The 25,735-nt window shown below is 39.3% G+C and overlaps 1 long non-coding RNA gene across 1 annotated transcript in view; it reads left to right on the forward strand.

Moving 5' to 3' along the window:
• Window positions 1–6,616: 6,616 nt before the first annotated feature.
• LOC113961274 overlaps window positions 6,617–25,735 on the forward strand; it is a 185,197-nt gene continuing 166,078 nt past the window's right edge. The window contains exon 1 of the long non-coding RNA XR_003532256.1: window positions 6,617–6,947. This is a non-coding gene — a long non-coding RNA (uncharacterized LOC113961274). The remainder of the gene's footprint in view (window positions 6,948–25,735) is intronic.

Consider the following 25,735-nt stretch of genomic DNA (forward strand, 5'->3'; position numbering starts at 1 on the left):
GATGGTTGAGCGTGTCAGAGATTGATGAAATTGATGTTTTGTCGTATAAGAAAATTAACATTAATGGAATAGTGTAAAAAGTTCTCCTCATATTGACTAGAAATTATAGTATTCTATATTATTTCTATGTTTGTGTGTATGTTGTACTACGTTTCCTCTGTTAGGAGGAAAGATAAGGAACCAGTCAAGGCCATACAGCTGCTGCTCAGCTTATGTGCATCATCTTCATGATAAGTTACTCTCTGTTACTTTATATACTTTTCCAGTTTAGCAGGTTGACCCTGGTTGGAAGCCAGGTGCCCAGCAAAGCTGCGCTGTTGCACCCCTCATTGACTGTACAGGGATAGAATATATAACTAAAATTTTGTGCATTGAGATAAGATCAAGGAGAGATTACTCAGCAATTATTGCCACAGACAAAACAGACTCAACTCAAGGAAATTAATTTAATTTATTAGCGGTCAAATCAGAGCAGGCTAATGGGAAAAAACCCCAAACTTTAAAACACCTTTCCCTCACTTCTCCCTTCTTCCTGGGTTTGACTTCACTCCAGAATTGCCTCCCTGGCAGTGATGCATGGGGAACAGGAAATGGGAACGATACTCAGTTCATCATGTTGTCTCCGCTGCTTCTTTCTCCTCATGCTCCTCTGCTGCATCGTGGGTCCCTCCTGTGGGGCTGCAGTTCTTCATAAACTATTTCAGTGTGTGTTCCTCCTACCAGATGGTCCATCAGGAATAGACTTCCTGATGTTTTCCCCGTGGGGTCACAGGTCCCACCAGCAAACCTGCTCCAGAGTGGGCTTCTCTCTCCTCAGGGTCACAGGTCCTGCTGGGAGCCTGCTCCAGAATGGGCTTACCACGGAGTCACAGGCTCCTTCAGGCATCCACCTGCTCTGGTGTGGGGCCCTCTGCAGGCTGCAGGTGGATCTCTGCTCCACTGTGGCCCTCCATGGGCTTTTCAGGGGCACATCTGCCTCACTTCAACTCTGGCACCTGGAGCACCTCCTGCCCCTCCTTCTCCACTGACCTTAGTGTCTGCAGAGCTGTTTCTCCCTGATATCTTGGTCCTCTCTTCTAGCTGTTGTTGTGCAGGTTTTTTCCCCCTTCTTAAATTATCCCAGATGCTGTGGAGGTTTGAAAAAAAGCCTTTCCCCAGGGAGTATTGTTTTTAATACTGGACCAATTGAAAGTTCATGCGCCCTGCGGAATTTACATGCTCACAGAAACAGACGAGGTTAATTTTTAACTGTGTAGCTAGAAGGAGATGCAGCCATGCCTTGAACAGCTATATGTGGTGTGGGGCCAGGGGGTCCCCCACCTCAGCACCTGACCGTTGGGACCGGGGGCTTCTTTCCTTTCCCGGCCCTAACTCAGTGGGACCCGGCGTGGATTTGTAGCTGAGCCAGGATGCTGAGTTAAGACCACGCTGCCTTCCTACTGTCGGGGAGGAAAACAGCAGCGAGGTGCCCAATCGGCCAGCCAGAGGGCTGATATCGGTGGACAGACATGGCACTGGAGCGGAGTCAGCACGAATCGAGAGGTGGCCGGAGAGGGCCAAGCTGAAGAGCCCCGACCTTTGGAGATGCGACTGCAGCATACAGTCATGTAAGTGCTGAGGGGAGTCTCCCCCCCCGGGTTTGGGAGCGGGACTGCAGGAGTTAGACTCCTCAGGAGTTTACCAGCCAACCTCACCGCCTTTTCCCACCGTGGAGGGGGGAGGAGTGGTGAGAACTGGCTGGACCCTGCAGCAGCAGCGAATTGGACCAGTGAATCCAAGAACAGAGCAGACGGAGAGAGAGAGAGAGTCAGTTGGACTCAGTTCTAGGATAAGAACTTGAACTAAACTAAAAGCCTTAGTTTAGTTGACCTCCTCTTTGACCCCGGGGAGGAGGGGTGGAAATCCCCTAGAGCTCGCTCCCCAGGGGCTGGAATCTCCATGAAGCAAGAGCAGGGGATAAGGACTTTAATCCCTTGCATTTTGTGCTGCAGAAGAAAGAAGAGACAAATCTAAACTGCTGCCTTAAAAATAAGAGACACTTACCAATGCCACAGAAAATTAATTTGGAAGAGCTGTGGCCTGAAAGTGAAAAGAGGACTTCTTCTCCTTTCTTTCTGGACTCTTTTTTGAAGGAAAGGAGAGACGATCTATGTATATATATATTGTTTCACTATAGAAGAGATAGTTAAAATTGTTATATATATTTATATATGTATATATGTTAATAACAAATTGTAACATATTCCCCTCCCCCATACTAAGTTGTGCGTGTCTGAAAACTTCTTCTCTCTCACATTTGAACAAATTGTAGCAAAACTGTTAAAACTAGCTTTTTGAAATTCCTGTTTTTCAAACCACCACATAGGCATTACCACTGTGGCTGACAGGCTCAGTCTTGGCCAGCGGCAGGTCTGTCTTGGAACCGGCTGGCATTGACTCTGTGGGACATGGGGAGGTTTCTGGCATGTTCTTACAGAAGCCAACCCAGTGGCCTTTTGCTACCAAAACCTAGCCCTACGAACCCAATAAATCTTGAAACTTCAGGTCACCTAAAAGATAATTTTAATGCTTTGACTTGTTTGCAACTTTACACAGTGTAGCAGCAAATCTGCATTATATGAGAAAACTGTGGTTTAAACATGTTTTAAAATGGCTATTTTGTAGTCTCTTTGCTAACTCATGTTCTTCTTCCCAAAATCCCCCACGGCCAGTTCTTATCTCTGTCTCAGGAATGTCCTGAGAAGATATCAAGAAGTCTTCTCATTGGACCTGTGATTGGGTGTCCTGTAAGCCCCCTGACCCCGTAATTGGTCACTCTGTGAATCCTCCTAGGACCTATATATGTAACCACCCCATCAATAAACTCTCTCTCTGGCCTCGTCTCCAAGTCCCGTGTACTGTCTGTGGCTGCCATGGGACCTCGTGGATGGGGGGAGGGGGAGCAGCTCTCCCCTCCATGCGTCCAGGACCTGAAGAAACCCCTGGAGCTGGAGTAACCCCTTCCCTATCCACCTCAGCCATCGGAAATGGTTCCTCAGATGGAAACGGAACTAGGACTGGTGTGCCCCCACACCATGTGAGGGGAAAGAGATCCAGAACACAGGGTCTAATTTTGTAGTCTATTGCTCTTCCCTGTTTACGGACTAGATATCTATATGTGAATGACAACTGCAGGATTCTGCTGAACTGCTTTTAAATACTGGGCACTTGATTTGGCTCTGAAATATATTTTCAGCCTGAAGGTCAGGTCATTTTTCTTTGCAAACATGAAAATTATCAATTACATCATTCTCAATTCTTTAGATATGTAGTGTGTTTAGAGGAGTTGTCTCAGAATGGAAAGATATTTTAAAAAGTCCAGAATGTTATTAGTATTGTGATAACTTTCCAAAATGAAGATTTCTTCCTCTTCTTCAGTTCCAAATAACGATGCTGCAAGGAGACATTAAATTGGAATGTATATTTTTCTCTTCTAGAATGTTTGATCTTTGCTTCTGTTGCCTAAAGAAAATGGAGAGAGAAAAAAACTCCGAGACAATTTAGTTTTAGAGGTGAGATAAGAAAAGGATTTTAATTTGTGCCTCTGAGGCATGAGATTACAAGGCGTGCACTTCCCCCCCATGTACAGTTGTTACAATTTATAATACTGGTTGTCCAATCCCAGGTTTTGTCCACCCACTGGCTTTTTCCCCGGACCACCCTCAGTCATGCCCCTTGGGAATTGAGGATAGGGTCTCTAAGACCACTCCTTCATCAAATATATTTACCCAGTTCTTGACTGTACTTTTGTGGTTCAGGCCAAGGTACAAGTGTTCTCTAAACAAAAGGGCCTACTCTTAAAGAGAGACTAAACATTTTGTACTGGAATTCAGGGGATATTGATATGGGAGCATGGAATGGGGTGATGGGGTAGGGGAAAGTGTAAACTACTGTACTAAAGGGTGAGTGAATAAGGGTTACTGCTTCTAAAATCTACTTCTACTATATAACTACTTATAAAGCTTATAAAAATTAGGAAAATAAGAAAAAAACAGATGGACCTAAAGGCATCACTTCAGAGATCTGGCAGAACATAATGAGCAACAATTCCATAGGAATTTATCTTAAGCACTTTTATCACATGAAGCTAAAAAATGTACAAATGGAAATGCATCATAATTTTTTTGAGGAAGAGAAACTATTTACATATATTTACCTAGAAGAGAGAATTTGCAATGGGGAGATGCAATCTTAAGCAATTCAGTTGGATATATGGTCTTAAAGGGCAAAGAACTATTTTAAATGGCAGCTGATTCTTAACAAACAGCTTAGAATTTTTTAATTAATGTGGGTGACTTTATGGCTTTGAGTTGAATACCTTGTGTAATTTATGTGAAATTGAAAGGGTTTTCATCATGTCTCCTACCTTGTTTGCTTTTTAATTTCAAATAACAGAGTCTGAACCAGTAATTCTTGCACTCACCCAACTCTATAAAGGTCAGACTAGTGCCTGCACTTTCAGTGTTTGCTGTCAAATAACTTATCGTGCTTTTGGATGTGAAATGGGGTTAAAGCTTTAGTACCAGACTTAGACAATGGCCTCACTTACTACTAAAGCTTCAGATGTCATTTAGGACCTGATTACACAGATGCCCTGAAGACTAATTTCTCCCACTTGACCTGTGCTCAAATGCAAAGGTCAAGTTCTCATTGTATGTAACAATAAAAGCAAAACTAGTCATTATTCTGTCTCTCAAGATGAACAGATTTTAGTTCCAATGATGATGGAACTAAATATCAGGAAGTATAATACTTTTCCAACAGTTTAGCAACTGCACTGTCTCTAAAAACGAACAACACTGAATCCAGGAATAACCTTAATAACCTTTGAAGAATTTAATAACCTTTGAAAACAAAGCTGATCACAAGGGTGGTTGAGAAACTAATAGCACAAGGAAGACAACTAGTAAGGCTACTGCATTGCCTGCCAAAGCAACTTACACTAACAGGGAAAAATAATAACAGTGCTGAAAATTAATACCTACTAAAAGATCAGATTCAGCAACAAAACTAACAATAATGAAGTAGCTGGTGAAGGGTAAGTCATAGGAGAAGAAGCTGAGGCAGATGTGGTTGTTTAGCCTGGTCAAAAGGAAGCTCAGGAGTGACCTTATCACTCTCTACAACTACCTGAAAGGAGATTGTATCTGGGTGGGGGTCGACCTCTTCTCCCAGGTAACAAGTGACATGATAAGAGGATATAGTCTTAAACTGTGTCAGGGGAGGTTCAGGTTGGACATTAGGAGGAATTTCTTCACTGAAAGGGTGATTAAATATTAGAATAGACTGCCCAGGGTGTGGAGTCACTGTCCTTGGAGGTGTTTAAGAAAAGATTGGACATGGCACTAAGTGCCATGGTCTTGTTGACATAGTGGTGTTTGGTCATAGTGGGACTTGATAAACTCCGAGATCTTTTTGAACCTAAACAATTCTGTGAACAAGCATCTAGTCCAACTGCATGACTGCTTCAGGGCTGACCAAAAGCTACAGCATGTTGTTAAGAACATTGTCCAAATGCCTCTTAAACACTCACAGTTTGGAGGCATCAATCAACTCTCTAGGAAGCCTATTCCAGGATTTGACCCATATCTTGCTGATGAAATGCTTACTAATGTACAGTCTAAACCTGTCCTGGCTCAGCTTTGAACCATTACCACATATTATAAAATTACAGAATTGGTAAGATTGGAAGAGACCACTGGACGTCAACTAGTCCTACATGTCTGCTCAGTCAGGGTCCCCCAGAGCACATTACTAGGAATGTGTCCAGACGGCTTTTGAACATCTCCAAAGAGGAAGATTCCACAGCCTCTCTATATACCAGGGAGAAGAGATCAGCATCTGGGTCTCCACTTCCTCTCCTCAGGAAGCTGTAGAGAGTAATGAGGTCACAGCCAAGGAGTACTTAGTCTCCTTGTCTCTAAACTAGACAAGCCTGCAGTCCTCAGCTGTTCCTTGTAGGACATTCCTTCTGGCCCTCTCACCAGCTTTGTTGCTCTCCTCTGGATGGTTTTGAATGCCTTAACATCTTTAAATTTGGCCCAGAACCACATACAGTACTCAAAGTGATAATATTCATTAATTTATCAAAACTTATTTATGAAGGCAGAAAGACATGGCGTCTATTTGGGAGAAGGATAAGAGGACACAGGATGTTCAAGCATTCTCCCCAAACTTTTCAACTCATGTAGAGTTGAGAACATCTGACTAGAAAAGGCTGTGGATGATGTATTTCTAGACAGGGAATAGACTGTGATGACTTTAAGGAGGATGAATTGGGCAGAAATGTACCTTAAAACATGACTCAGCTTCCAGGCTATTGCTTGCTATGAGCAGAGCAACAGAAAAGAGAGGATAAAACAAAAAGCCAACCTGTCACAGGCTTATACAATTTGATTGCGGTCTAAACATGACACTGGTAGTTCTTAAAAACTATTTCATATTCTCAAGACAATTAATTTCAGTAGTCATTTTGCAACCAACCATGTGACCTGCTCTGCTTACAACTTGATTGCCTAATATTTCCTGCCAGAAATAAAACTCTTCCTCTTAAATCTCTTCTGCCCTTGATCACAGCAGTTGTTTGAGAAAAAGAATACTATGACTGAAAAAACTGTTTTGTTTAGGGCTTTTTTTTCTCTACTCAGTCAGATATTATCCAGATCTAGCTGAGCTATCCAAAGTATTTAATTGCCAGATTTTTTTTCTGAGAACAAAGAAAAAGACCATGTGCTAAAATAACTGCACGTATAAACTTAGTCAGCTGGGTTCACACTGCTGCTGCCAGAGTGATAGCTGTTGCTTCAATGAGAACATCTGAGACTGCCAGAAGGGGCAAGAGGGAAGATTGGGGCAAGAGTCCAGCCCCACAAAGATCTGCTGCTACCACTGTGGGGCTTCCAGAAAAGGTAAAGTGCAGTCTGTTTTTTTTTCTCTTGTCTTCTCCTTTGACATTGTAACTTTACTTTCTTCCTTACAGCCTTGCACTTCTCTCTTCCCTCTCCAAGTGACTTGGTGGGCATCTCACAAAGTACTTGGTTTTTTTTTTTCTGATATTAATATCACTGGATGAATCTCGTGACTCATGGCACCTCCGGGAATTGCACTAGGCAGAAAGCATGGTGGTCTGTTTATGGGAGATCAACATAAAAGAAGTAGTTTGAATATTTCTACTTTTCTGAACTAGAAGCAGTGAAAGAAAAGCCTGATGCTCCCAGTTTAAGACAGGGAGAGAGATAGTGGGAGGGTTCATTGTTCAGTATTCATTCTCACTTCTTGAGGACCAGTGCTTGGACTCAGTGGTCCATCCATGCCAGCAGGTTACCAAGTTCTTGAGCTTTTCAATAATTTCTTTAAATGGTAACTTTGTGCTTCATTGCTTATACTGCTGCATAGGCCAACAACTATCGGTTCTTCCCAACCATCACTGAAAATTTAGAGTGGCAGATAGAATGCACAGTGTTTTTCTGAGTATAAAACTAGGAAGCTACATACAAATCACTTTCTTCCCATCAAGAAAAACCTCCTCTGCAAATCCTGTGCAAAAAACTGTTTCTGAAACCTAGTACTCAGTAGATGGAAAGGCCAGAATTTATTGTTTTATAGCTAGTTTCTAACACAGTTGTGATCTCTTCTCAGAGGACTCCGAACTTCCTTACTGCTGGGACTGAATGCATCAATTTTGTGTGCAACAGCAGAGCTGTCATTTCTAAACTTTCTAGTGCCTAGGTTGGTTCTCAAGCAAACAAATTTTAGCACAATCAGATTTTTCTGATATTAAGAAAATGGAAGCTTTGTAGGGCTTCCCCAGCTGGGTATTTACAAGGTTTGTCAAAAGGGTGGCAAAGAGATTGGGTCTACTAGGTGCTGAACTTAAGTTAGCTGCTTTCTTAGCTTATCTGTGGCACATCTGAGCATAAGGCTCAGATTCATTCAGATATCATTCTTTTAAAGTCTGTGGCTCTGTCCTCTAAACGTGACTGCTTTTCAGAGAACAAGAGAGATTTAAAAATCTTTCATCATTGCTGCTCTGTGATACAGGTAATACAACTATGATAGCATAAAACTGATTCTATACATGCAGGACTGTGAGTCATACAGTTGCAGTTTATGTAACCTCACGGCCTCTTGGGTAGTTTATAACCTGTAACTCACTGCAGTACATAGTAATGGAGATGGGTATCTTGTGGCTTAAATTCTGAAGTAAGACTTCAAGATGGAATTTCATTCCAGTCAGTGATCATGGAAAAAGTTGCCTAATATTGTGTCTCCCTCGACATGTGTTAAACTGAGAGGAATTCTACACTCCTCTATTTTTTAATAGGTGCTATATTTGACTATGGGTGTTTCAGTTCTTTGTATGTGAAATGAGTTATAGATCTCAGTCAAACCCTACAGGCTTTATTAAAAGGCAAAGGATGCTTATAAAAAAACCCCAATATTTTTCTCTCTTTTACAACATTATTTTGTGCCGGCTTAAGGTCTGCAAGTAATACACCCAAACTGTACAACTCCTTTCTCCCCTCATGCAGAAATTAAAGTTGCTTATAATGTTTTTTTATTGAATTTGCCTATTGACTGTGCATCTAGTACCAGTAGTTTGTTCATGTACATCTGAACCAGCGGGACAGATGAGTCATTGGGTTCCTAAATGAGTATATGAGTATAGGTTTGTTTATTTATTTAGCTATATCCCAAAAAATCTGCTATGCATACACTCTGTTTCTTCAGCTTATTTTTTGTAACCACATGATGTAACCTGAACTAAAGGCTGTTTGTGTTTACTGTAAGCAGGAGTTTCACATCCTTTTACATGGTGTCTTCTAAATGTTCCATTCCTTGCATATTTTCCATGTTTCCTTGTGTGCTATTCAAATGATTTCCTTCACAAACTACCATAAAGAGTGTAATTTTATTTTATCATCTGGTATTTGTTGGCATTGTTGCTGTATCAAATAAAATCAGCATCTGGAGACATGAACAACTTGTTTATTAAACTACTGCATTTTTGTTTATACCTCAACTCAGAACGCAGTGCTTATTTCCAAATAGTGTCAGAGTAACCTTATTTTTCATGCAATGTTCACTAGCAGATTATACCTGCTGATTAATCAGATAAGTAAACAGTTACAATTCCTTCTGCAGCCCGTCTGCAGATCCCTCTTTCCATTGTTCATATCTGCAATTATTAATATGTCCTATCATGTAGAGTTTTGCTGCTGTTTTTAGAGCAGGGTGTGATAGCAATATGCCTATCTGTCCATATATTTTGTGTGTGCATTGCAAGGAGCGACTTTGTACCTTATACAGTTAGTCCATACAGAGAAACTGGTAACAATCACTTCTGTATGAACTTTTTGGATTGTAGCTAATCCTGGGAGAGCTAAGCATGAATATTTTTGCAGAATCAAGTAAGTCTGCAGATGTTTCATCTTACATACATCTTGTCATCTACAGGACGCTTTTGGAACTGCAGGAGTGAAAGAGTGTGAAACCTAAGGGATGAGCAGCATAATCCACAATGGGATTGGAATTGTGTTATTTGAAATATATTGGAATGCAACTGTAATGGTTTAACCCCAGCTGGCAACTAAGTTTGCTCACTCATCCCCCACTAGGTTTGGAGAGAGAATCAGAAGAGCAAAACTGAGAAAACCTGTGGATTGAGATAATGGCAGTGTAACAGGGAAAGCCACTTCCCATTGGCAGACAGGAGTTCAGCCATTCTCAGGAGAGCAGGGCCCCCTCAAGTCTAACAGTGATTTGGGAAGACAAATGCCATCGCTCCAAACATCCTCCCCCTTCCTCCTTCTTCACCCAGCTTTATATGCTAAGCACAGCACCATATGGTCTGGTATATCCCTTGGGTCAGGGAGGGTCAGCCATCCAGGCTGTGTCCCATCCTTGCCTCCCTCCTTGTGCCCCCTTAGCCTGCCTACTGGTGGGTTGGGGTGAGTAGCAGAAGCAGCCTTGATGTTGTGTGAGCCCTGCTCAGCAACAACTGATATATGCCTGTGTTATCAACACTGTTTTCAGCATGAATCCAAAATACAGGCACATACCAGCTACTACGGAGGAAATGAGGCCCAGTCAAAACCAGCACTTTAACTTAATCCTTCATTCTTCCTTTAGACAACCCAATTGCCACTGACAAAAGTAGCCCATTCTTCACATGTCCTAACTTAGCTAAGGAGAGATGAAGACTAAAGTGCCTTCCATCAGCACTTTCCCATAATGCCAGCTGTGTCTAAAAAGCTGCCTCACTCATATCTAGGCTGTGCCTGCCTCTTCCAACCAGTTCAGGCTACTGTGCCCAGACATTTTAATGTATGAAAATTGGATTCCCCTTAAGTCTACTAGAAAGACTAACCTTCAGGCAGATAAGTGCTGAAGTTTCTTCTTGATATTTTCCTTTTAGGTTGTATGCTGTGCTGTTTAATAAAGTTCTTAGCTAACAAAATTATTTCAAATGTTGAAAAAGAGAAATTGTTTGTGGGTAAACCATTTAAAAGAAATTGTAACTGGCTGAGGAATACATTATTTTTAAGGTTGCTGACTTTATTAGTAGATGTGAAATTGATATCAGTGTGGCAGACTCAGAAACACAATAAATCAGGGAGTTCTGAAAGGCAGCCAAGTACAGAAAAAATTAATTATATGCATAAAACTCCTATTATGGAGATGAATAATTTAACAAGATAGAAAAAAAAGGATATGTTATCTTAAGTACTGAAGGATTAACTGTATTACTTTACCTGAGACAATCTAGTTATTCAGTGAAGACTTTACTGAACTGCAGATATTATTTCAGTAAATTATTTTATTTTAAATTGAACTACAGTAAACTGGCAGTGTGATACAGTCCAGAGTTATACAGCAAATAAGGGAATTGTACCAATTTATTATGGTACTCTGCAGATTTTGTTTTCAAAACATTGATTGTGGGTGTCAGGCTTCATGTATATTCTGCACTGGGGGAAATGGTAGGAGCTAATGCTCTTTGCGATCTTGAGAAACAAAACGAGACATTGCCACTCTTTGATGGTGTATCTGAGAGTACTGGTAGGTTTCTTTGTTGAGAGACCTAGAGCTAAAACCTTCATATTTTGCTTGGGAAAATCATAAAAAGAAGCAAAGGGTGTAAAAAGGATGTTTTTCGTAGGGATAAAGAGAAGGCATTCTCCCTCCTAACTTCAAAGCCTTGTCTCGATGTATGGTGGGACAGTAGGGACAATTATGAAGCCTTTCTGGGGGGGAAGGGCAGATCACTGCTTGAATTAGTCTGTAAAAAAACACTTTAGCGTGTGTGTTTACCTCTTTCATTAGCAAATGTTCTTCTTTGGAGGAAGCTATTCCTCAGTCATCCTGGAAAGAAATCAGCTGCAAATTGTTTTATTTCCCTTATGTTTTGGAAGCAGGGAGCTGAAACTGAAATTTATAGTGTTTTCTTTTTCAATTCATAGACATGACTTGCAAAGGTAATGAACTCAAGTTCCCAGTCTGTGAAGCCATTTTGTTTCTAGTATTTGTCAAATAGAATATGAGCTAGTTACAATGTTGCCAGTGAATATAGATAAGCAAAGATTTTGTATGAATCCCATAGGTGTGACTAGAATATTTTCAAATTGATAGGTTATCACCCCCTTAAAAACTTTTTTTACTTTTCATTATTTCCATGCTATTTATATGCCTTTTGGTCTACAAATGCTGTTCTTTGGAGGTGGCTGAACTGCAGAATATCAGAAAAAATTATTCCTTTTATTTGTTGCTCAGAAATCTGTGGACATTGAGGTTTTTTTCTAAGTAACAGAAACATAACTGTATATCACTTTCAGTATCTGTTACAAACTGTTTCTTCTCAGTATTTTTCTTCTTTGTTTTTGCATTGTACGTTTTCATCAAGGCACTTTTAAAAGAAGGCAACACTGAAATACCTCATGAGTACTACAGTAGGCTGTAAACCTGGGGAAGAGACTGCTTAAGTATGCAAAAAGACTTGATTCACGAGATTAAAGGCTTCTGTCTCTAATTAAAGTAATGATGCCTAGCAGGACAAGGTGGTTCAGATGGTCATCTGCTGCTACCAGATGATGTCTGGGAAGGCATCTAAGGCTGCAAAATAGCTCTAGAATCTGTTGAATATGATATTGTGACAGCAAATACAGGAGTGGGTTTTATCAAATACATTTTGCTAAGGAGATTTCAGAAATTATTAAGACATGGATTATAAGAGAAAGAAGAAAAGGGAAGATATGTGAGGAATAACCATATGTAAAAAGGATTTAAGGATAGAGCAACCAAACCTATGTGATTTCCATTCTTGTAAAATTCACACTAACTCACCCCAAGTTTATGTTTTCATTCAATATTACTAGTATTTCTGTATAAACAGGCCAATGACTCTTTTAAAAAACTGCAGATTTTTTATGTGTTAAAGATAATTTCTTTATATAATTTCTTTTTTTTTAGTAAATAGAAATTTATCAACACAGAGAATTCAATGGGCACATTTACAGGAAGATAGTTTGATACAGTCCAGTTTCTTATTTTGACAGATTCCCTTGATGAAACTATAATTTTTAATTTACATTATTTATTAAAATAAAACATAGTGATAAACACTCCAATATTATTTAATATTAAATCCCTATTTAACATTAATTTAAAAAAAATGATTTTTTGTTACTCTGAAAAACTTCAGAAAAGTTATTTAGCAGAAAACATCACAGTAATGTTAATTTCAAATTGGTCAAACCTACATTTTGAAACCATGGAATTTCCCAGGAAGGACAACTTTGGCTCCATATGCTCTGGTATGTAATTTCTGGTCTGTTCATATTGTTTGAAGTGTGTCTTGGTTATTGACTGAAGACACAGTCTCTTGTGCCTCTTTGAAAATTATGGTCTTTTACATCTTAAATCCTAGGACCATGGAGATGGCTTTCCAGGAAGGGCGGCTCGTTAATGCACTGAACAGCACCTGCAAAAAAAAAATCATACTCTAATCAGTTTTTATGGAAGGATATTTCACACTTAGCAGTAACATTAAATTAAGAGGAGGAGAGCAGTGAAACAACTGCATAGGAAATATAAATTCAATTTGCATAGCTTTCTGTCAATATTGGGGAAAAAAAATCACTATTAAGGAGGATGGTGGTCTTCTGAAATGTTTTAGCTGATACTACAAATTTTTGACTACAGTACTAGCCATCTGACTGCAACGGAAGATTTGCATGTTTAATTAGAGGTATTTCATTGTTTTAACAGTACAACTGTGATTTTTCTTTCATTTTTTTTTCCTCCTCTTATTATATGCTTCCCTCTCCCTACACAGAAGGCAATCCTAGATAAGCAGATTAATATGTGGGATAGCTCCTCTTCATTGTTCTGTGCAGCACTTCCAGCTTTTCCTAGCCAGTTGGACTTGTTAGGAGAAACGAAGCGATTGGCTGTTTCCTGGGATCTGTTTCATAAATTATAGCTCAGCATGCACGAGCATGACTCCTACAGTTGCGGTAATCCAGAGGCCTGTCAGTTCCTGACTTCATGCATGTTTATTCCCACTTGTTTTATAGTATTGCATTGGAATTTCCTGTCTTGGATAGTTTGCTATTGCATCTCCAGGACTCCGTGAGTAATTTTGATTTTTTCTGCTTTGTTAATTACATACTGTAAACAAGAATGCTTGTGTTTAGAAAGTAGTTCACTGGCAGCTAACATTTGAGATTCTGTGCTGTATGAGATCAGGTAAGTAACCTTTGTAGATCTTCTCTTGCGAAGTCTAAAATAGCTTCATGATGTTACATGTGGTCAGTGCATTTGAGGTTCTTTCATGTCTGAAATAGAATCTGTTTCATCCCATAGGTTTGTTCTTCTGTAATAAAATACAGTGATGTTGCATTACACCTGATTTGCGCCTAATTAAGTCATGCAATGTCTTATATGTTCATAGTACATTGTAAACTGGCAGTTGCGGTAGAACTACTGAAGAAATGTACACAATTCTGAGCTTGCAGTATAAAGTATAAAGAATCTCCACTCCTTTGATACTCCCTCCTTGCATCTCCTCTAAATAAGAATGGACATACAAGTAAAAGGCAAAATAGTGTTAACATCTAGTATTTTAAACAACTGCTAAGCTTAACACTCTTCCACTCTCCCCATCCCCTGCCTTTTTTTTATATGGTGCTATGATGTTTTCCTTAATTTGTAGAAGGGGTTTTTTGTAGCAAGCAAAATGACAGCATGTTGGAGTTCAGAGTTTTAAAAGCAAATTCTACCCACAGTGAATTAGAAACCTGTGGGAAAGGCTGTGCAGAATCTGGGTTTAATCAGATGGAGTTATCACGGTGACTCCCTTGTTGGTCTCCTGAGATTGTCAGGTGTTACCTCTGTGCAACTCAGTTTAAAACAATAGAGCAGCAGATTGAAATCAGAAATTAGAAGCTACTAACTCTATACCTCTCTTGTAAATGCTACAAGATCATATTCATTGCTATAAATGCATGTTCATGCAAAGAACTTTCCATGTTGCTTGTTTGTGAGTAAATAACTTGGGTTATACCAAGAAACACATATGTTCTGCTAGCAAGATATAAGCCAATGCTGTTTCTTATTAGCTTTCCTTCTTGCAGTCTTAGCTTTTCAGATGGAATTTTGTGAATAAATAATTTTAAAATAGTAAATATTCTTCAGGCAGCAGACTTGCTCTTCTAATGAATATTATAACTTCTGGGGATATAAAATGCCCTCATAAAACTTCTCTAGACATCTTTTTTTGCTAGCAAAGAAATTATTTTTTGACCCTATAATAGAAAATAGGAATGTAATTTTAGCAATATTACTGCTTGCATGTCTTACATTGTAATGCACAGACTCATAGCAAAGAAATTATTTTTTGACCCTATAATAGAAAATAGGAATGTAATTTTAGCAATATTACTGCTTGCATGTCTTACATTGTAATGCACAGACTCATGTAAGATTACAGTGACCATCAGAAGCTGAAAGTCAATAGTGTGGTGATTCTGTCTAAAACATATTTGTTAAATGTCAGTCAGCAAAATTAGCTGCTTAATTCCTCTAAATGCCTTTATGAAGTTTAGCAAAAAACAGTGTTTTGCTCACACAGATAATATTTGAGATAATTTTTGCCAACTTTACCATAGTGATCAGGTATAGTAAATAGGTATCTTATTACATATGTAATATAAAACTTAAACCACAGTGAATTCAGTTTGAGATGTGTGGTGGTTTGAGCCACCACAAAAATCCAAAATCCAATTTCCAGGCTTCCCCCACCCCTTCCCACAATTTTATCTCAACACCGAAGAGAAACTTTGATGCAAGAGGCTTCTATAGGGGAAAAGGGGAAGTATATACATTTATTTTACACAAATAATTATACTGTACAAGCTAAAAGCAACTATATATTTAATATTACACACTTCTATCAGTCCCTTTAAACTTCTCCCTCAATTCAGTCCAGGAAAAGCCCTTCAGGTTGATAGGTAACTATGGATGGCAGGAGTTCAGGAAACACACGCAGACGATCAATATGATCAGGCGATGTTCAATTTATTATTTAAATGAGTTAGCTTTTATACAGTTAGTTTTTTCCAGGTACGTGATTACAACAAGGTGATTGGATAACTCAGTCTGTGCACGCATGTCATGCCTTCAGTTCATTGGTTCTGATGCTCTGTCCACGCAGCCTGACATCATTCGTACCACCCAAAGTCCCTCCTATCTATCTGCCTTTAGGGACTTCCCTGAAATTTTCCAGGTGTCCCTTTATCTCCAGTTTCCCACAACTTTCAACTATAAACACATGATTTTCTCATACCTTACAACTGTAAACATACAGTATTCACACAGCTAACAACTATAAACATGCATAGTTTCACACAGTTTGCAAGTGTAAACACAGAGTTTTCACACAGCTTGCAACCTCCAAAGTTATGACAAGCGAGGCCTAGTGCTTCTCAAAAATATGGATTGTTCATAATATGTCCATTTTCCCACAAATACTCTACAGGTAACCAGTCTTTCTCTTGTGGGAGCGTTCAGGGAAATCTGACTCACTCCCCCCCACCAACCTCCAGCTGTTTACTGAAGTCTGTTCTTCCTTACGAAGCCCAAGAAAATAGTTTGAGTCCATGCTCCCCTGGTTTCGTGTCAGTCTCTGCTGTGTCATTCTCTCTCTCTCATACCTCGGTTCCGTAGCTGCTGTAGTTCAGTCAGCTTATCACACATACACATCCTGGAATCTTTATTCCTCCTCCGAGTTTTTGGCTGTCCTCCGTTTAAATCACTGCAAGGACATCCTCTGGGCCTCTCTGGTCCATCTCCAATTTCACCTGGGGTTATCTCCCTGGCGCCGGGCTGCGTTCAGCCCGTCCACTTTGGCTCGGCTCCAATGCCGAGCCTTCCCTCCACTTTACAGTGAGAGGGAAAGAAAACCCCCTCCGCAGTCTAGCTGCAAAGTGGGGGGGGAAGAGGGCTTGGCTGCAAGGCCTGCCTCTCTCTCTCTCCCACTCAACTTCAGGTGCTGTGAGTCTCTTCCCTCACAACACATACTCACTCCAATGCTGCCTCCAACCCTGGCTTAGGCAGAGTTGTGGGGCCGCAGGGCCCCCCTTCCCCGGAGTGGAAAAAAGGGGACCCTGCCACCCCTGGGCCTTCTCACACCCACACAGCAGCAGCCAGACAGACTGATTGCCAACAACTTTTGGCAGTTGTGTATATATGATTTTTCATAGGAGCGAACAAAACGAGCAGTGATTGGCCCTCCAGGGGAGACTGCCCTGGAATCCAATCACCTCACCTATAGGCCCCCAACTCCCGGGGGGGGCAGTTTTCAAACCATGACAAGATGTTATGCATTAAGTGAGATAGCGAATTATAATATAAACTGTTAACTTCTATGATATTTCTGGAATAAGAAATTCAAAGTAGTTCTCTTAGATACGAAATCTGGTTTCATCCTAGTTTCTCTGACATATGTGAAGCACAAGGCAATAAGTTGGTGAGACATTAAACTTGCAGAATGTGGTATTGTGGTCTGAACAGCTGTGTGACTTGTTCGAATGGAAAATTTTTACTCTAGTCAAGTTATTTAGCTCTGCACATTGCTACTTTACTTTTTCTGTGCTCAACAAAGAAGAGGGACTATAGAAAAACTTGCAAGTTTGAGTGAGTTTCTTATGGTGCTCTGTTTCCCATGATCCTAAGGGAAGTGATGTGAAAAATTGGTCCTGTGTTGTAGCTAGGTACATGGACTATTTCAATACTGTTAATACCATGTTTCCAGGAACTGAAACTGCGTTGATACAGAATTTATAGGTGATATTTGAAATCTAACAGACCACAAGCAGTGCCTTCAGACTAGATCAAAGTCCTATTGTGCTGGATGCTGTTTGAACAAGTAGTAAAAGGCAGTCCCTTATTCACAAGGAAAGAAAAAGAATTTTGCTCAGCCTAATGTATACTGAAATTTTTCTTCTCCCATTTACAGTGCCCACTTTAAATTTTTAAATTAACTATGCACTATATAAAGATTATTCCAGAGCTCAAAAATAAGTAACTAAGTTAAGATCAACAGAAAATGCTTTTTTCTTCTATTTTTTAAGTATGAGATGTTTTGCTTTCTTCCTGGATGATCATAAATCATTTAAACAGCCTTGGAAACAAGCGAAAACCTATAATTATGTCAGAACAATAACATTGTATCCTCTTAAAACAGCATAAACACATATTTTTGATGTCTGTGTGTTGTGGTAGATCATTCAGCAGTCTGAAAAGTGAGGAATGAGGAGGGGAGAGAGAGAGAGAGAGAGAGAGAGAGAGAGAGAGAGAGAGAAAGAGAGGAAAGAAAGAAAATCAGAAGGAAAAACAAGTGAATTCCCATCACATCTGGATATAGGAAGAAACCAAAGTGGGAATATTCTGGGAATATTGAAATGAAAATTATCTGTTTAAACCAGTACCTTCAAAGTATCATAAAAATGTCAATCTATACTATTAAATAAACTACATGGTACAATTTGGCCCAGAGGAGAAAAGAAAAAGACTCCAAGTCATATAATTAATGAAGCAGCTTTTGGCTTGCTTGTGTGATTTTGACATTGCAGTCACTTTCTGTGCAATAGTTGCACAGTGAACTTACTAGTACTAAAATATACTCCAAATGTGAACATGTGGATGTTCATAGTAGGTGAGAATTTACATTTGCATGTAGATGGAAAAGCCTGATTGTTTGCATGTATTTGCATTCTCAAATCAAGGATAAAATTTCTTTGGTTTTTTTTGTGTCAGGATTTGAGTTTTGTGCATCTGAAAAAGTAATGCTCTGTTCCTGTGTCCCAGCTTGCTCTCCTAGAATGAAAGTATTGTTACTCAAAGTGGAATACAGATGTATTTACATTTTCAGGCAGTAACACAAATATTCTTCCCAAGTAGCATAGCTCCTGGCTTGTGTACAGAGAACACACTCTTTGCTTAGGGCTCCCTGGAACATGCTGTTCTCTGCATGAGAAATGAGAGTGTCTTTTGCATTAAATAACTTGCTAGTAAGTTTTACCTGTCATGGTGATTTGAAGAGCTAGCAAAGCTCAGTCTTGCTATAGCTTGAAAGCTCAGTCTTGCTATAGCTTGAAATCTGAATTACAGCCTGTGGACAGTCTGTTGTCTTCTTGATGCATCATATCTGAAGTAAGATCTCATTTGTATCTCCAGTTCTGACAAAGCAGACCAAAACCTCTTTGAATTTTCATGGTCAGAAGCTCTTGAGTAAGGACTGCAAATATATAATATAGGTTGCCAAACTGAAAAATGGAATTATTCCAGTTCAGTAACGGATTTGAAAAGCTAAAGGGAGCTTGTTGTGTATTATATTTATGCAATTAGTTGTGTATAATTTTTTTTATTAGGGTGTGGATGTCAAAAATTGCACTTGATGCGTGAAGCTGGCTTTATAGCCTGTGACAGAGAAGGATCTAGATGGAATAAAGGGACTCTGCTGAGATGACAAAGTTTGAAAGCTGTTTTATACTCTGTTCCACTGGAAAACCAGAATTTTGAGAATAAAGGGATGTGCATGCTGTGAAGTGTGATTAATCGAATCTGTGTTTGTCTGTGGTTGTAATTATCATGAACAGTTCTCCTGTATCTTTTCTGATTACTATTAAAAAAGTGCAGTTGACTGCTATACATAAATGCCTGACACAGTATGGGAGAGCAATATAGCTGATCTTGCTATGCTGAATCTCAATACATGACTCAACCAATATTCAGTGATAGCTACATTTTGCCTACGGTATAACATTTTTGCAAATGCAATCAAAAATAAAAAAAAGTGTTTTGCTCATTTTATCTTAGAAATTTGAAAACATAGACTCTTACTTAACATTAAGCTCCTTAATGTACTTCTTTTTACAACATTTAAAATACTTGTGGTTTGCATGTAATATTTATTATACCTCCAAAACAGAGTTAGTGTGTGGTTGTATAAAAATTTACATGCACAATAAAAAGTTGTATTTTTTTTAGATGTTAATTTTCCTTGCTGTTTTTAAATAATTTATAAATTTTCATTCAGTCTGTATCAAAACATCTTTAATTTTTCTTTAAAATCAACATTTAAGATGCTAAAATGTAGTCTGTCTATGCTTTATCTGATTATCTAGGGTTCTCCTCCTCTCTAAGCTCTTTGGGATCTGGGCATTGATGTGAAGGTCTGTAGTTTCATTAATTTACAGCCAAGGAGTTTGCATTGATTCTTATCCTTCTGTATCTTCTTTCCTGTCTCATGAGTTAAATGATATAGAACAAAAGATATATTTGTATGAGAATATGTTTTCTACTTTTTTTACACTCAGTACATATATATACTGATGTAAAAATGGTGTGGTGAGTAGATATTTGTGTGCACAAACCATCATTTGCACGAAGAACATCTATAAAATGCAAGTTATACTTGAAACCACTCTTAAAAATTAAATCAAAGGCTGATTTTTTAATATTTGCACTTCTCAGGATTTTCATACTGTATGCAGCTTCTGGACTCAGCTCATACCGAGGTTTGAACATCTGTGACTCATCCATGTAAACAGATGGTAAGATCTGTAATGTCCCAGGCACTTGTGGTGCAATGTGGTGTCCGACAGAAATGGATTTGTTCATCCACCTATCTTTGACTATGCTCCAGCCTTTTGGTATATGAAATTTCTAGAAGTGTGCTGTCCTTAGACTTCGGGGATGTATAAATCTGTTACTTGCCTCTGTTATCTCCATATGGATGCTTCCTATCAAGATACTTAGTTATGAAGAGAGAAGTTGTTAATCACTAACCTTTTTTTATAATACATTCCCACTTAGTGGTTGTAGCACAACATGTGTGTATACAGTAAAGGAAACAAATAGCTGAGACTTGAAAACACCATTTAGCAATATGCTTTGCATTTAATTAAAACTAGAAGGTGTAGGAACATGTCCTGCTAATTAACTTCGGGGGTATTTTCATTTAAACATAAATCTCTCCATTGGAAAAACATCTGTTGCTCTGAATAATCTCTTCATTTTGTATGAAGTCTGCTACTCCCCATGACAAAACGAAGTCTGGAAACATATATAGTGGTCATTAGAGCCATTACAGCCATTTCCTGAAGCCTTCTCACAGAAATGACACTAAGGCCCTTTATTCAAACATTCAGATTGAATTGCTTTGTCATGTGCCTAGCTGTGGGAATACTGTTGTATGAGATAAACCATGGGAAGAGATAGTCATAATGCTGGTGTTCCCCAAAAAGTGCAATACTGACAGAACAATACTGACAGTTCTCTAGTAATATTTCTGTGCAAGAGGAATAATGAAAGATAGCAATTAAAATTCAGGGAAAAAAGTAGCACTAGCAAGGAGTTACATCACTGCAATGAGACTAATATAGCCTCTTATGTCCAGGTTTGGAGTGCAAAATTAAGATTAAACAGTAGCAAAAGGGGAAAAAAGGTAGTTTCCTGTAGGCTGTTTAGCAGCTTTTGTTGGTATACTAGGTTGGGTAAGGAAAGAATAGGAAAAAGGTAGAAAATAACCTTTTCAGAAACCATTAGCTGAAATGCAATGCATTGGACTGAGAAATTTGAAGGTCATGGTTATGGGTAAAAGACTTGATTTTTCTGGAGGTCTTACATTAGCTTCTTTCTGAAATGCTACACTTATGTGCTGTCTTAAAGAAGGCAGAATTGCTTACCTTTGGATATTATTTCATCTAGCTTCAGCTACTGATTCTTAATTCTGTCTTTTTGTAAGACTTATTGCAGCTAAGAGCAAAATATCACCTTCAAAGTCTGTTACTAACATGTGATAAAATCTTTATAAATACTTTTTACTCCTGGCTAAGATTCTAAGGTTTTTGATATAGTATGGCCAGTCTTCGCGAACGAAGTTTTTTGGGAAAGGTCTTTTACCTTTCAAGCCTGTGCAATGGATTTTTTAGGTGAGACACAGCATGTGCTGAACTGAGCCCACCCTTTAATCCTAAGGTTCATCTACCGGGGCCAAGCAAGCTTGGACAATGGCAGTGAGGTCCTCAGGACGTAGGTTTGTTTAGAGTGACCTTCTCATAGATGGATGGCCTCACAGGGCTAACAAGCTCCATCTGCCTGGGGGACTGGGAATCGAACCTGGGTCACTGCGGTGAGAGTGCCGCATCCTAACCACTAGGCCACCAGGGGTCCCGGTTTTTGATATAATCCCTAGTTTTAGACACTCGATGCATCTAAACTGCATGGCACATTACTTAAAAAATTCCTCTCTTCACTGAGGATGCTGTTCAACCTTAGAAGATTTTCATGGTTCATTGAAGTTTCCACTTTCAGAGATACTAAGCAATATACCATATCTGTTCTATTAGTGTTAGGATACCCTCTTTTGGGAAAAAACCCATACTTTTCTCTGGAATCTGCTCTTTCACGGTCACAACTTGCTGCAAGTGGACCACTAGAGGTTATAACTGTAAGTCTGTGTTGCTGTTGGGACCTTTTCTTTTTTTTTTCTATTGGTATCTGTTTGCAAGACGGCGATGTTAGAATCCTTAATAGTTCAGGTATGAAGCTCACTATGAACTTAGGGTCATGCACCCACCCGTGTTATGCAGCTCTGGGTCCCATGATCCTAAACCGATTCAGGCTTCATTTGTTCATCTATCTCACCGCTCCCCCCACTTACCTCTCTGGTGGAAAGCATCTAAAATGATGTCGAAATTTTGCTTCCTTGCAGAAAATTTCCTGCAGGTGAAATTTGAGTAGTGATACATCTGATATGCTGTGGAGTCTGGTATGATGAGGGTAGTTAAAGGTAAAAAGTCAGCTTGGGACAGTGAGAGTGGAGGGAGACAGGCATAGTGAAACTTTGTCTGTTCTTCCTAGTGGGAATGGCTCCTGCCGTGTCCTACCTTCCAGACCATGCTAGCTGGTACAGCTAGCACCATGCCAAGAAATATGTTTGCAATTCGTGTGGTGGATCAGTGGTCCAGGGTTCAAGCTTCCATCTCAGCCATATTTTTTTTGGGTTTTGGGAGTTCAGGTCTATCCACTGCATTTACTCATTGTGCCTTTTGTCTGGGTAACTTCTTAATCTGCTTCCTATACCAACTGACCAGTTTCTTGGTCAGCCGCTCTTTGCTCGTGTGGAAAAGCAGGTCCTCCCTAACCAACAGCCCTATAAGTGTTCAATGAAGGGCAGGTCCCCAAAGAAAACCTCACAGGAAAGAGTAAATCTTCTCCCCAGGGCAGGGACTGCATGTGCAGGGTGCATGCTGCTGGGGGAACCCACCGCATCCTTTGTACAGGATTTGTATGCAAGGGCTCACATGGCTTTGGGCACAGTTTGCAGCTAAATGAGTGTTTCCAGGGGAGTGGCTCCAGAACAACCTCCCCTCTGCTTCAGTCGCCTTGCTCGCCAAGTGCTCTGGGAGTTTTGTATAAAAAGACGCTTAAGAAAACTGTGAATTAAAAACATCGGATTGAGACTTTGTCATGGGAAACTGTATCTGGTCTTGTCAAGCTGTTGACATTTTCAACATAGCAAGACAGTAAAGAGAAACATTTTAAAGTATACAAGAAGGTAAGCTAATGGATTTCAGTGGAAATTCCTTGGAATTAGGTACTAATGTAGTCCCTTGCTGTCTTTAGTTAGTAATGTTTTTCAGATACCAACAGCGAAAAGTCTGCAAAATGCAACTTTCCCTTGCTTTCGTACCTTGAGCTATGTTTGTATTAAAACCTGTATTTTTTTGCTTTTTATCACAGGGATAATCCATGAACAGCTAATTGCACAGAAATTTTTTAAGTACTTTTTATTTTCTTAGTTTGTTATTGTTTTGTTTTACACCATTATATATCTGACTATTCATTATTACATACATACCTTGGTTCTGATGAAGTTGCCCTGTCATGTGCACAAAATCAAAATTCAAAAATCTGGATTCGTGATTCTTTAGGAGATCTGAAATGATGTTGCTTAAGAGAGTTAATCCATGAACAGAGAGTTAATCCATGAACAAACAGGCTGTAAAACTATAAATACACATACACACACAATACCCACGTGCATCACTGGCTGAAATAAGTCTGAACCTGAAGCTGCTATTGAAGAACTGAATTTTACAGGTATCAATTTGTGTGCTAAGTCTTCCTGACATACACAGAAAATATTTCAAAGTGTGCTTTACTCTGTAATGATCAGATATTCACTAGTGACTGAATTAAAGGACAGCTGAATTGGAAGGCAAACCATGTAGTTATGACAGAATGGCAATTTATAGTAATTTATAGGTTTTATTATTATTCCTCTTCTTTCCCTAGATGCTACTTAAACTCATTGTCTCATCACTCAGATTTTTAAGTGATCAACTGTCAAATAGTAATTTTGGAATTCAATTACACTTTTACTAATAAAATTTGGTGAAATAGCTTATATAAGACTGCATAAATCATCTAATTGCAAATAACCTATTTTAAAAGCAGCATAATGCTATAACCATTTGTAATATTATTCCATTAATGAAATGACACTTTGATTCGATAATTCTAAAAGTTTAAACAAAGCTAGTTCAATTACAAGACTCCTGTGGAACTAGATTTGAAGAAAGCAGAAATATAAACCAGCACTGAATTGTGACGTGTTTTGCAGCCAGTCCCCAGTGATTTCAATTTAGATCTTTGAAAGCAAAAGCCAGGTTAAATATGAAACTGTAGGAAAATTTTAGGACTCCTACTGCCAATTACTCTTCTGCAGATAATTCATAAAGGGAAAAAGAACAGATGTGGTTAGTGGTTTCAGCTGCATTTACCTTGAAACAGTCCCCTTTAGGGACACTGGAATTCTGGCTCTATTTTCAGGTTTTCTGGTGTATATTGTTTTACCTGGGGAAAAGAAGTCTCTGGGGAGACCTTACTGGGCCTTTCAGTCTACAAAGATGGCATAAAAGAAAGAAAGAAAGATAGACCTTTTACCAGGGCCTGCAGTGACAAGACAAGCGGTAGTGGCTTTAAACTTGAAGAGGGTAGACTACATATTAGGAAGAAATTCTTTACTGTGAAGGTACTGAGGCACTGGAACAGGTTACTCAAAGAAGTTGTGGATGCCCCATCCCTGGAAGTTTTCAAGGCCAGGTTGGATGGGACTGATCTAGTAGAAGGTGTCCCTGCCCAGGGCGAGGGGTTGGAACTAGATGATCTTTGAACGTCCCTTCCAACCCAAACCATTCTCAGATTCTATGATTTTTAAGCTGGTGGTTATAGCTGTCTCTGTGTCTCCATATCTCTCTTTTTTTTTGCTGCACACCAGTACAGTCCTCAACTTTGGTAGCCTCTCTTATATTTTTTTGTGGTAGCTTTTCCCTTCTCCTAGCTAACTACTCATGGTGATTACTGCTCCTGCTTACTTTCTTCTGGTTTTCCCAACCTTTTACGTATCTGTCCCAGTCTTTCTCTTTGCTGTGCAAATACTTTTCCTCCTGAGGTATTGTCAAGGTAACTTATGCCTTGGTACTACCCTCATGTAAAATCAAAATCAGTATTGGAATAGTGAGGAGTGTCATGGCAGGTAAGGAAACCTGTACTTACTCTGTATTTAGGATGCCAGTCCACTATGACTCTCCAGCTGTACACATTAAGTGTTTATCCTTTTTAGTCATATGCTCCAGCATAACACAGATGTGATGTCTGCACGACTTGAGACATGACAGAATATGATTAGTTAATATCATTCTTCTGAAAACTTAGCCACTAAAGGCTTCATTTTTCCTGTGTAATACATGTGCTGGATGATTTTTTTTTTACTCTTCCTCTCAGAATTTTTTTTACTTAAGAATATTTACAGAGGTAGTTGAAAGCACATCCCTGTATATTTCACTTATGCAAATTTTCTCCTCATTGGTTTCTCCAGATTCACTGAACTCTGTAGCTAACCTGTATCCAAAAATTCAGTTTGATATAAACATCTGTTAAGGGAAATTACACTCCAAACAAATGAGGCTTGGCAAAATTTACCAGCAACTGAGAATAGGTTCCTATGAGAAGAAGAGTAAAGGAATGTTTATCAAAGAGATGTAGCTGGAGGGTGCTTAGCAGTCCTTATTCCATGAGCCTTGTGTGGTTGTATCCATAAGGATGACAAGGCAGGCATTTGTCTCTT

This window comes from Neopelma chrysocephalum, unplaced genomic scaffold (assembly GCF_003984885.1).
Source record: "Neopelma chrysocephalum unplaced genomic scaffold, ASM398488v2 Primary Assembly neopelma1_97102, whole genome shotgun sequence".
NCBI classification, from domain to species: Eukaryota; Metazoa; Chordata; class Aves; order Passeriformes; family Pipridae; genus Neopelma; species Neopelma chrysocephalum.